Consider the following 12,075-nt stretch of genomic DNA (forward strand, 5'->3'; position numbering starts at 1 on the left):
AGCCCCTGAGAGCCCCAGGTGTCCCCTGCATCAATCAACAAGGCAGGCCCTGTTCTGAAACCGCTGGCATGGGTCCCCATGATCTCTACTTTGAATTCGAGTGACTTCTGGTACTAGATTCCCTCTCCACCTTCACGGGCAGAAAAGGTGACCAGAGCTGCCTGGTGTCACCTCCCATGGGGACGCTGAGGGCACTGACAGAACACGGGGCTCTTCCCCCGCAAACCCTAACACCACCATGCCACACGCAGGCACAGGAGTGGGCTCAGCCCTCCGCTTCGGGGTGTGGGTCCCCGGTACATGCAGGAACTGGTCATAGAAACCAGTTCATAGAAACCCCTTTCCAGGGTGGACGGTAGCCCTGTGAGGTGCGGCTGACTCTGGAGGGGAGAAGCGGGCAGAGTCGGGGACAGTGAGTCCAAGGCAGTGAGGAAGAAGGGGCCATTGATACCTCCAGAGACCTGGAACCTGGCAGTGCCAGGCGACAAGCCACCCGCAGTGTCAGAGGCTCTCAGGACGGCCCGACTGCCCATCCAGGGCTGCTCTGCCGGGTGGCAGCTTGTTCTCCCACAGAAATACCAAACTCGCCTTTCCCGGGGAGGCCACCAGCCATCCGGCGCTCCTCGCCCCAGGCAGCGCTCCAACGCCTGCGGTGTCCAGGGACAGATGGGACTGTGACCCCACGCCCGCACCTTGGAAGAGACCTGAGGCACATGGGGAGGGAGCTCGTCAGCCCAAGAACGTGACTACCTGTTCATAGGCTTAAGGAGGAATGAGGTTTTCTTTCTCTTCATGTCAAATTAAAATGAACAGAACTGAAAATGCTCCCGTGCCGCTTTCAAACCAGAAAAGGTGGACCTTTTTGAAAGAACTTATTAATAAACGGGACATCAGCAGTGGGGCCTCGGGCTGCTGTAAAGAAGCACCTAGTGACAGGTGGGCACAGAACTTTCCAGTGTGGGCCACCGTGTGCCCGGCCCGACCTCGCTCCTGTGAGCCTGCCCAGCAGGCATCTGAACGTCCGGGAGATGGTGTCACACAGACAGGACCCCACAGGACAATAATGTGTGGCCCAGATATGCCGCTTCTGCTGCGATGCCCCGTGCGCAAGAGGCCAGCGAAAGCTGAGAGGTGGTGGCACGGTTTGCCCCACGCGATGCCAGGTTGGAAAGGTGCGTTTCCAAAGGTAGCTGTGTTGGTGTGTTCATGACCCCGAGGAGGCCCGGATGTGTGTCTGAGAGGATTTCTGTTGCGTACAAAGGGAGTAGAACCATGAGAAGGAACACAAGCTGCACCGCGTGTCTCCCCACCCCCACCCAGCCTCAGTCGTGGGAGCAGAGGACACAGGCCCAGAGGGTGGAGGCTCAGCCCCCTGATGTCACACAGGATCCTTGCCATGTGGCCCACCTTGGTCACTCCAAAGTCCTTGAGGTCCCTCCACTCCAGGTACAGGAGCTCAAAGCCCCGGATGTCGTGCCCTGTGAAGATGTCACAGGGACTGAGGTGCTCCCGCCAGGTTGCAATCACCTCTGTCCCTCCAGAGGTGAACCGGGGCTCCCAGGCTACTGTGAGCTTCTCTGTTCATGTTGCTTCTCTCCTTCTTAAACTTGGTCACCAGGCGGAATTTCCCGCTGAGGCTGCATTTGGAAAGATCCAACATTACATTCTCTTCATCACTGTGCCATGAGCTGGCACAGCCAGGGGGAGTCCGCAGCTTCCTAAGCTGTTGGCCCATCTCAGCAAGAGCAGCTGCGCGAGCTGCTCCCTCTGACGGATCCAACTGCCCGGCCATCTTCCCGGCCGGCAGCAGCTCCGCTGGCTGGCCCGGGCTTGATGTTACTCACCATTTCCTGGAAAAAGCTGCAGTTCAGCCCCACTGTGCTGTGCACTCAGTCTGTGGACTTGGAGCAGACGTGAACAGGCGTGGGCGAATTCCTGCTCCACGTCTCGTGGCACTCCCAGACGCCGTGGGCGTGAGCTCCCGCTGCCTGTGCAAACTGGTCTCCTTCTGGGACAGGTCTCCGGGTGCAGAGAGAAAGACGGCGAGAGACGAGTGCACACTTCTGTGTGTCTTCCCAGGACGTCAGGGTGTCCTCACATGCCCGGTCCCTCGTGAGCATCTGTGCCCGGCTCTTGTGGATAATCTGATGGGACCCTGGCTGGATCCACGCCTCTCCGTCCAGATGCGCCCTCCTCCCCCAGGATGGAAATCTTCACTGAGTGACACTGGGCAATGCTGTGATGCTGCAGCTTAATGGCCTGAGAGACAGCCGTCTGCATAGTGCCAAACACAGTGACCTGGACTAAGAGCTCATAATCGAACGCCGGCACTGCGAAAATGTCATTTTCCTTGGTGCCCTCCCATGCAAGTGGGTCCCTCTGGCCTAGCTGGGGATGTTGAGGACAGCAGTTCCCTGGAGACTGGGCAGTGGGATTGGCTGCTCATCACACCCAGCAGGACGTTTTGCTCCAGGTCTTTGTAGGTTCTATGCAGCAACTGGTTCTGAAAACCAGAGACCACATCATGTTCTTGGTTCCATCCGGCACTTACTTCTCTGGGTGCTCATCAGCTAGTTGTTGAAGCCCAGGGATGTCTTCGCATCCAGGCGAAACAGCTGTTCATGACACACTCCTCTGTGTAATACCCTAGGTTTTCTAGTTCCGAGTTAAAGGGATCAGCCCTAATTAATAGGCCACTGATGGCTGAACCCCAGGCAAGGAACAAGATACCCAGCCCAAACATTCGTGAACAAGATCTTGTGTTCAGCGATGGCAGACCAACCCAGTTTCCTGACGGGGGAGGAAAAGAGGCACAACTGTCCAGTGACAAACTTCCTTTGCTTATCAGCTTTTCGTATGGGGATTTGGACACTTCACAGAGGCTTCTGCACTTGGCAACCCTACAGCTGTCGCTGTGGCACGTTCTGTCGTCCAACTTCAGGTCTGTGGGGACAGAGCCCCAGAAAGCAGTTTCCAGGCTCTCGGCCTCACATAGAAAGGTGCTGGCTCAGATCGTAGATGGTCATCAGCTGTGACTAGTTGGCCATCGGCTGTTACCAGTTAGCCATTAGCCACTGATATAACTGCTGTGGCAAAGCTAGCAAGGTGTGTGGCATGGTAGTGTGGCGTCCTGGCGTGGCGTGGCGTGGCGTGGCGTGGCGGAGTGACATCCTGGCATCCTGGCGTGGCGTGGTGTGGCGTGGCGGAGTGTGGATTATGGATTGCAGAGAGGCGGATTGCAGCTGGCAAGTGAGGTTGGTTGGCAGAGACAAGTGGACTACGAGTTACGGATGGTGTGGCTCCTGCCTCCTGTGTCTCCAACCCAGCTGCCAGTGAAATTCTAGTGGTATGACTCCCCTATCTGTGTCTCTGTGGGTGTTCCTTTTTGGCCTTACCATATCCTGCGTTCCTATGTGGGAAGCGGGACCAGAGACCCTACATGACATCCCTCATGACAGGTCTTTTTTCTGCTCCAACTCATAGAGACCTAGGACAATCTTCTGTTCGTGGGTCAGAGCATTCTGGTTACCGACATCTTTTTCTGTATTTTCTATGATCTGACAAATTGCCTTCTTCCAGCTCTTGGCTCTTGGCATGAGTTGTTCCCAAGACTGGAATATCTGCAGCTGGGCTGGACACACTGACCCCGCTGTGAGGTCCACCATGGAGCCACAGTAGCTGCCCGCTTGGTCTCTACCTTCTACCTCCTTGGCACTAGTGGACGGTGGGGTTGACAGAGAGGACGAGACCTGGGGCTCATCATCCAAGGTCCTGAGGAAAGAATCCAGCTTCTCTTTCAGGACAGCTCTGGTTGGGAAACAAATGGCAGGGAATTGGAGTGCCTCTGCACCCTGACACCCTCCACCTAGGTGCCCAGGGAACAGACCTTCTTGGCCATGACCTCTGACTTCCCGAGCTCTGTCATCTCCTCGTAGTTCGTCCTCATTCCAGCCATGAAGTCCTTCACCATCATGTGGTGCACTTTCACCAATGAGATCACCCCCGAGCGCTGGTCGGAAGTCAGTATTTGAGGAAGATGGGCTGCGCCTGAGTCTTCCTGGCAGGGAAATTGCTGTACCTCGGAATCCTCGTTGAAGTCCTCAGTGAGGACAGTGCAAGAGGACGCCTGCCGGGGGAGTTTGGGCTTATAGACGATGACGCTCCACCTGTCCAGCATCTTGGTTCTGGCTCTTTCCAGCCTCTCCAGGATCTGCAGGAGCTGGGTGTCGATGTCACAGGCTGAGCCCCAGCCTCACACGTGAGCCAGGTTGTTCCCTGTGCCGAGGGGCGACACTCCCAGCTGACACTGTTTGTGAAGACTGAGGGTGTCAATTCCAGGCCCAGCCAACACTGCCATCACCGCCACAGAGCAGAATCCAGAATGTGTCAAACTGCTAGAACAAGTGTCAGCCGAGGGGCAGGTCCTCGGCTTGTGGGGTCAAAGGCTTGGGCAGGGCTCTGCAGCTGTTAGAAACTTCTGAGGAGTTTCACGCCCTGGTTGTCACCACTCTTTGAATTGACAAAGACCAACTAGGGTCTTGTGCAGGGTGGAGGACATGTGACCTTCCAGAAGCCATCGGAATCGAAGCTGTTGAAGCCCATGCTGCAGGCGCAGCCCGCTGCCCCCAGGCTTGTCACACACAGTGCACTATGCGCTCACCAGCAGGCTTCCTTCCAGCCACTAGTGAGGCATAGCGATCCAGTCCTCTGCCTTGATGCTGTCCTTCTGGACCGAGGTCAGTGTGGTCTACCTGCAGTTATTGGTTGTGCGCACAGCGCACCACTTGTGGGCCTTAACTCGGACAGTCAGTGGGACGTGACCCCAGACAGAGCCTCCCAACACACGTTGCAGTAGGTCGCCTCCTGTGGGAACCGGCTATCCATGGTGCATCCCTGGGAAGTGGTCCGTGCTGCACTGGCTGGGCACAAAATGCTCCCTGTTCTGGACAGTCGTCCGAGCTTCAATCCAATCTTCCATTCCTTTTCTGTTATCAGACATAAAATGAGTTTCTTACACGAGCGTAGGAACTGTGGTGGACGTGTTTGGTGCTGTATCAGCCAGGATGGTATCTGTCAGTTGCACCTCATCAAATATGATGAACCTTGCAGTCTCTGCATTGTGTAGCGTTAGTCATTGAAGCTTGAAATATCTTCTCTTGGATCATGGAATGAATTGTTTTGTTTGGTCAGCATCCCCTCTTTGATGATGGTCTTCTGGCAGATCTGGCCTGACATGGACACCTGCGGATAAGCTTCTACCAGGAGCCAGGGAGCTGGACTCGGCCTGAGCGCCCTGTCTGCAGACTCCTCTGAGGAGGGGGCGGAGGTCGCTGTGGTAGACACCGCAGAGGGGCGCCCGCTACCGCTGCTGCCACCACCACTGTGCTGCTGGGCCAGCAGCCCTTGTCAGGTTTTGGTATCAGGGTAATGTTGGCTTCATAAAATGAGTTAGTAAGTATAGCCTCTTCTTCAACTTTTTAGAAGAGTTTGAGAAGGATAGGTATTAACTCATCTTACAATGTTTGGCAGAATTCACTAGAGAAACCATCTGGTCTTGGACTTTTACTGTTTTGGGAGATTTTGATGACTTTCAATTTCTTTACTGTTGATAGGCCTATTTAGATTTTCCAATTATTCATGATTAAGTCTAGGAAGGTTATATATTTCTAACAATTTGTCCATTTCTTCTAGGTTAGTGAATTCGGTGGCATATAGCCTTTCATAGTATTCTTGTCTAGTCCTTTGTATTTTTGTGGTGTTCATTTCTGATTTTGTTCATTTGGGCTTTTTTTCTTTTTTTTTTTCCTTAGTGAGTATAACTAGAGGTTTGTCAATTTTATTAATCTTTTCAAAGAATCAGTTCTTTGTTGCATTAATTTTTTTCTCTTGTCTTTTTTTCTCTATTTCGTTTAATTCTACTCTGATTTTTATTGTTTCCTCCCTTCTACTGACTTTGGGCTTTACTTTTTTTTTTCCCCCTAGTTCTTTAAGGTGAAATATTAGGTTGTTTATTTGAGATTTTTCTGGAGGTAGGCCTGTAATGCTATACACTTTCCTCTTATTATCGCTTTTGCTGCATCCCCAAAATTTTGATGTATCATATTGTTATTTTCATTTGTCTCTATGTATCTTCTTTGCAACGTTTTAAATTAAAAACTTTTTTTTCAGTTTTGGGTGTACAAAACAACATTTACACCCCTCACAAAGTGATAACCCAACCAAGTCTACTACCCATCTGATATTGTACACTTATTACAATACCATTAACTATATTCCCTATACATCATCCTATGACTATACACAAATACACACACAAATATATATATATATATATATATATATATATATATATATATATATATATATATATATATATATATATAAAATGTTTCAGGTGTACAACACAGTGGTTAGGCATTTATATAATCTATGAAGTGATCCCTCCATTAGACTAACACCCTAAATAGTCTTTAAAATATTATTGACTATACTCCCCATACTGTATTTCACATCCCCATGACTATTTTGTGACTACCAATTTGTATTTCCTAATCCCTTTACCTTTCTCATTCTGCCCCCACAACCCCACTCCTATCTAGCAACCATCAGTTTGTTCTCTGTATCTCTGTGTCTATTTCTGTTTTGTTTGTTCATTTAATCTGCTCTTTAGATTCCACATGTAAGTGAGATCATATGGTATTTATCTTTTTTAGTCTGCCTTATTTCACTTAGCATAATATCCTCTAGGTCCATCCATGTTGTTGCAAATGGTAAGATTTCACTCTTTTTTATGGCAGAGTTACACTCCATTGTATATATGTACCACAATTTCTTTATCCAATCATCCATTGATGGCATTTTTGTTGTTTCCATATCTTGGCTATTGTGAATGGTGCTGCAATAAACATAGCGGTGCATATATTTTTTCAAATTAGTGTTTTGGTTTTATTTTGATAATTAACCAGGAGTGGAATTGCTGGGTCATAAGTTAGTTCTAGTTTTAATTTTTTGAGGAATGTCCATACTGTTTTCCATAGTGGCTGTACCAATTTGCAATCCCACCAACATAGCACCAGGGTTCCCTTTTCTCTACATCCTTGCCAACACTTGTGTTTTACTGATTTATTCATGATAGCCATTCCCACACGTGTGAGGTGATATCTCATTGTTATTTTCATTTGCATTTCTCTGATGATTAGTGATTTTGAGCATCTTTTCATATGTCCATTGGCCATCTGTGTCCTCTTTGAAGAAATATCTATTCAAGTCCTCTACCCACTTTTTAAATTGGATTGTTTGGTTTTTTGGTGTTGAGTTGTAAGAGTTTTTTAAAAATAAATTTTGGATATTAAACCCTTGTCAGATGTACCATTGGCAAATATCTTTCCTTTCAGTAGGATGTCTTTTTGTTTTGTTTATTGTTTCCTTTGTTATGAAAAAACCATTTTAGTTTAATGTGGTCCCATTTTATTTTTTCTTTTGTTTCCTTTGACCAAGTAGATACCCTTAATACTAAGGGTAATGTCTGAGAGTTTACTTCCTATATTTTCTTCTAGGAGTTTTATAGTTTCAGGTCTTACCTTTGTATTTAAGTCTTTAATCCATTTTCAGTTTATTCTTGTATATAGCATAAGTAGGTGGTCCAGTTTCATATTTTTGCATGTATCTGTCCAGTTTTCCCAGCACTATTTATTAAATAGACTGTCTTTACCCAATTTAAATTCTTGCTTCCTTTGTCATAAATGACCATATGTGGACCATAAATGACCATAGATTAAATGACCATATATGCGTGGATTTATTTCTGGGTTTTCTATTCTGTTTCATTGATCTATGTTTCTTTTTTTATGCCAATATCATGCTGTTTTTATTACTATAGCCTTGTAGCATAATTTGATATCAGGTAGCATGATACCTCCAGCTTTGTTCTTCTTTCTCAAGATTGCAATGACTATTGGGGTCTTTTATGGTTTCATATAAATTACAGGCTTATTTATTCTAGTTCTCTGAAAAATGCCATTGGTATTTCGATAGGGATTGCTTTGAATCTATAGATTGTTTTGGGTAGTATGGACATTTTAAATATATAAATTCTTCCTATCCATGAGCATGTTATATGTTTCTATTTATTTATATCTTATTTAATTTCTGTCTTCAATGTCATATAATTTTCTGAGTATAGGTTTTTACTTTCTTGGTTAAATTTATTTCTAAGTATTTTAATTTTTTTGACGCAATTATAAATGTGGTTGTTTTCTTAATTTCTCTTTCTGATAGACTGTTATTTGTGTATAAAATGCAACCAATTTCTGAACATAAATGTTGTATCCTGTTACTTTACTAAATTCATTTATCAGTTCTAATAGTTGTTTGCTGGAATCTTTGGGGTTCTCTCTGTATAGTATCATGTCATCTGTCAATAATAACAATTTTACTTCTTCCTTTTCCATTTGGATGACTTTTATTTCTTTTTCTTCTCTGATTGCCATGGCTAGCGCTTCCAGTACTATGCTGAATAAAAGTGGTGAAAGTGGGCAAACTTGTCTTGCCTGGGATGCAGTAGGCATAGCGTTTACCTAACCTGCTATCTTGAACCATCTCTCTATGTGTCTTTTGATCTCTTATTTCCTTTTTCACCCAGTCATTGTTTAGTAGCATTTGTTTAATCTCCACATATTGTGTTTTTTCCCATGCTTTCTTTTTGCAGTTGATTTCCAACACCCTTTTCTGGTATCTCTATGTCTCCATTTTTTCTTTTCCCTTTGTGTTTCTGTCTGTTATTTTTAGTTTTGTGGTATTCTATGACTTTCTTCCTATGTTTTCTTTCTTTTTTATGTTATGTGTCTCTGTTCTAGATTTTTGTTTAGTGGTTAGTATTAGGTTTGTGAAATTTTAAAATCCGTATGTACAATAGTCCTTTTTCTTCTGGTTGCATCTTATCTCCATTCACCTGTGCAAGTGCAGACCTTTCCGCTCTCCCTTTTTATGTTTTTGTTGTCACAAATTATCCCATTTTGTGCTGTGAATTCATTTCCGAAATTGCAGTAGCTATTGTCTTTTTTCTTTAAATGGCTTTACCTCCTTTCACCTTTGTGTTATATTTAACTGTTTAATATCCTATTCCTAAGCAAGACTTACGATTTCTTGCTTCTTTCTGTCTGTTAGTTATCTTACTCACAGTTTTTAAAATAATCTTATGTCTTTGTTTCACATAGAAAAACACCCTTCATGTCTTGTGGTGGGGAATTCTCTCAGCATGTGTATGTCCTGAGAAACCTTTATTTATCCTTCATATCTAAAAGATAACATTGCTGGATATGTTATTTTTGACTGGTGGTTTCTCCCTTTGAATGGTTTGAATATTTGATTCCACTCTCTCCTAGTTTTGGCCCTTCTGCTGAATAATTTGATGACAATCTAGTAAGATTTCCTTTGTAGGTTATTGTGTGCCTTTCCCTGGCTTCCTTGAGAATTTGCTCTTTGTCATTAATTTTTGACAGCTTTAATATAAAGTGCTTTGGAGAAGGTCTTTTTGGATTGAGATAATTAGGTGTTCTGTTAGCTTCTTGGGGCAAGGATCCAGTTTTTCCCTAGTTTTGGGAAGTTTTTGTTGATTATTTGTTTGAATAGGCTCTCTGTTCCTTTCTCCCTGTCTTCTTCTCTAGTATATCCAATATTCTTATATTGCTCTTACTAATGGACTCAGATTGTTCTTGTAGGGTTCTTTAATACTTTTTTACTCTTAATTCTCTCTCTTCTTCTACCTGAGTTATTTCTAGATTTCCATGCTTAAAGCCACTAATTATTTTCTCTATCTGATCTGCTCTATCTCCTTACCTCTCTAGTTCATTCTTCATCTCCTTTATTGAGTTTTTCAGCTCCAGAATTTCTGTTTGGTTCTTTGTAGTTTAAATCTCTTTGGTGCAGTACTTCTTTTGTTTGTTGATTTTATTTTTGAGCTTGTTCAACTTCTTTTTTGAGCTTTCTTGTATCTCATTAAGTTTTTTAAGAACTGCAGTCTTGAATTCTCTGACATTTAAATCAGTCTTACATGTCTTTAAGTTTACTTTCTGAAAATTTTCCATTTTCTTTCTGTGCTCCCTCATTGTGCTTGATGGATTATTTCTATGCCTGGGCATTTGTGGGAATAAAATTATTTTTAAAAGTATTTGACTCTTCACTATTTAGCAGATTGAAAAGTAGAGGTCTTTCTTTTGTTTTCTAGTTGGTGGTGATGAAGTGCAAGTTTTTATTTTCTCTTACTTGCTGTGGGGACAGAGCCCCAGAGAGCAGTTTCCAAGCTCTCAGCCTCATATAGAAAAGTGCTGGCCCAGGTAGTAGATGGTCATCAGCTGTGACTAGTTGGCCATCAACCGTTGTGGTTAGCCATTAGCCACTGATATAACTGCCATGACTAAGCTAGCAAGGTAGTGTGGTGGTGTAGTTGTGGTATGGTGGAGTGTAGATTATGGATTGCAGAGAGAATTGCAGTTAGCAAGTGAGATTGGTTGGCAGAGAGAAGTGGATGGCGGTTTGCGGATTGTGAGGCTCCTGCCTCCTATGTCTCCAACCCAGCCACCAGTGAGACTACAGTGGCATGACTCTCTGGGTGTTCCATTTTGGCTTCACCATATCCTGCATTCTTATCTGGGGAGTGGGACTAGAGACGCCACCTGACAACCCGTGTGACACTTGCACTACTGATTCTTCCAGGATCTCTGTGGGGTCGTATCATCTGGACCATATTCCCCAAGGGGGTGGGCATCCCCTTTATGACCAAATCACCTTGGTCTAGGGCATCACCTCTGCAGTGGGTTGTGGCTGGCTCTGGGTTTCCTGGGCTGTGTGTTCCCAGCACAGCCTTCTAGTATCCAGAAGCTGCTGGCAGAACCACTCTGAGTTAATCCAGCTATTTCAAACAGTCTCCACTGCCATGGGTAGGGGAGGGGTGATGGGGATTAGGTTTGCATGTCTGCAGCTCTGTTCTTTCTAGTGGGTTTAGCCAGAATATGTATAAACCACTCAGGCTAGGAAATTTTTAAAACTCTTTTGTGATCTGCTGAGTGAGGATTTTACTGATGAATGGGCCACAGTAGGATGGGGTGGGTGGGTTCCCATGTCTGTGGAATCCTTCATCCTGTGATGGTGGGTTGTGGAACACTGCTACTTGTTGCACTGCTTCTCTCCCCCGACCCTAGGCTCAGCCAGTTTGGCCGGCACCGAGACCCAATTGCTGTCACTGCTATTCCAGTTTGCCCAGTGATGGATGCACCCTCACCCTTCACTGCTGTTGCATCTGCTGGAGCCCTTGTAAGTGTCAAGACTGCAGCTGCAGCTATTGTCTCTCTCTTTCCCCATCCAACTCCTCTAATCTCCCCTTTTATATGCCCACCTTCAGATGTCTCAACTGTGCAGATCTTTCAGATGTGTTTGTGTGTTGAACAGGGAATAACTGTTAAATTATAGCTATCCATCTTATTGTAACTTTAACAGTAGAGACCTGGAGGTCCACTCACATCACCATGTTGCTTACATCATCTCTCCTGTATCAGCAGTTAGTTGAAATTTTTTCCTTGAGGAGAATGCAAAATTTATATCCAGGTAACACAGTATATAATTTACAGGTATTTGAATTTATGTTCTAGGTAAGGTATAGCAGTATATGCATTATTTCATTTTGAAATATGAATTCACCATTCTCAATGTTAAGTAACCACTTACAGAGATAAGCTCAAAATAGACCCCGGAAGTTCTGTAGTTCAGCAGGAGCAGTCAGTAGTACCTTTTATAGAAATAGGCTTTAACAACACTTATTTTTGCCTGGCCAGAATATGCATCTTAAACTTTTCACATTGTATTTTACATGTTTGTTTCAGTGCTGGTGACTCTCATTTGACTGTAAGTTCCTTGAAAACAGATAGTTTTGTTCACCTTTATGTTTCTTAGTACTAAACATGACATACAGAGCTGACATATGTATTCTGTAGGACTTTGATATTTTTTAGAGTTAATACTCCATATCATTTGAAACATGTCAAATTTTAGTAGCCACATTATAGCTGATTAAAAAATATT

The 12,075-nt window shown here is 44.8% G+C and overlaps 1 pseudogene; it reads right to left on the reverse strand.

Annotated features, from left to right (window-relative positions):
* Nucleotides 1–227: 227 nt before the first annotated feature.
* The window catches only part of LOC117018088 (diacylglycerol kinase delta-like), a 72,660-nt pseudogene continuing 60,812 nt past the window's right edge, over nucleotides 228–12,075 (reverse strand).

Source organism: Rhinolophus ferrumequinum, chromosome 26, assembly GCF_004115265.2.
Source record: "Rhinolophus ferrumequinum isolate MPI-CBG mRhiFer1 chromosome 26, mRhiFer1_v1.p, whole genome shotgun sequence".
In the NCBI taxonomy this organism is placed as follows: Eukaryota; Metazoa; Chordata; class Mammalia; order Chiroptera; family Rhinolophidae; genus Rhinolophus; species Rhinolophus ferrumequinum.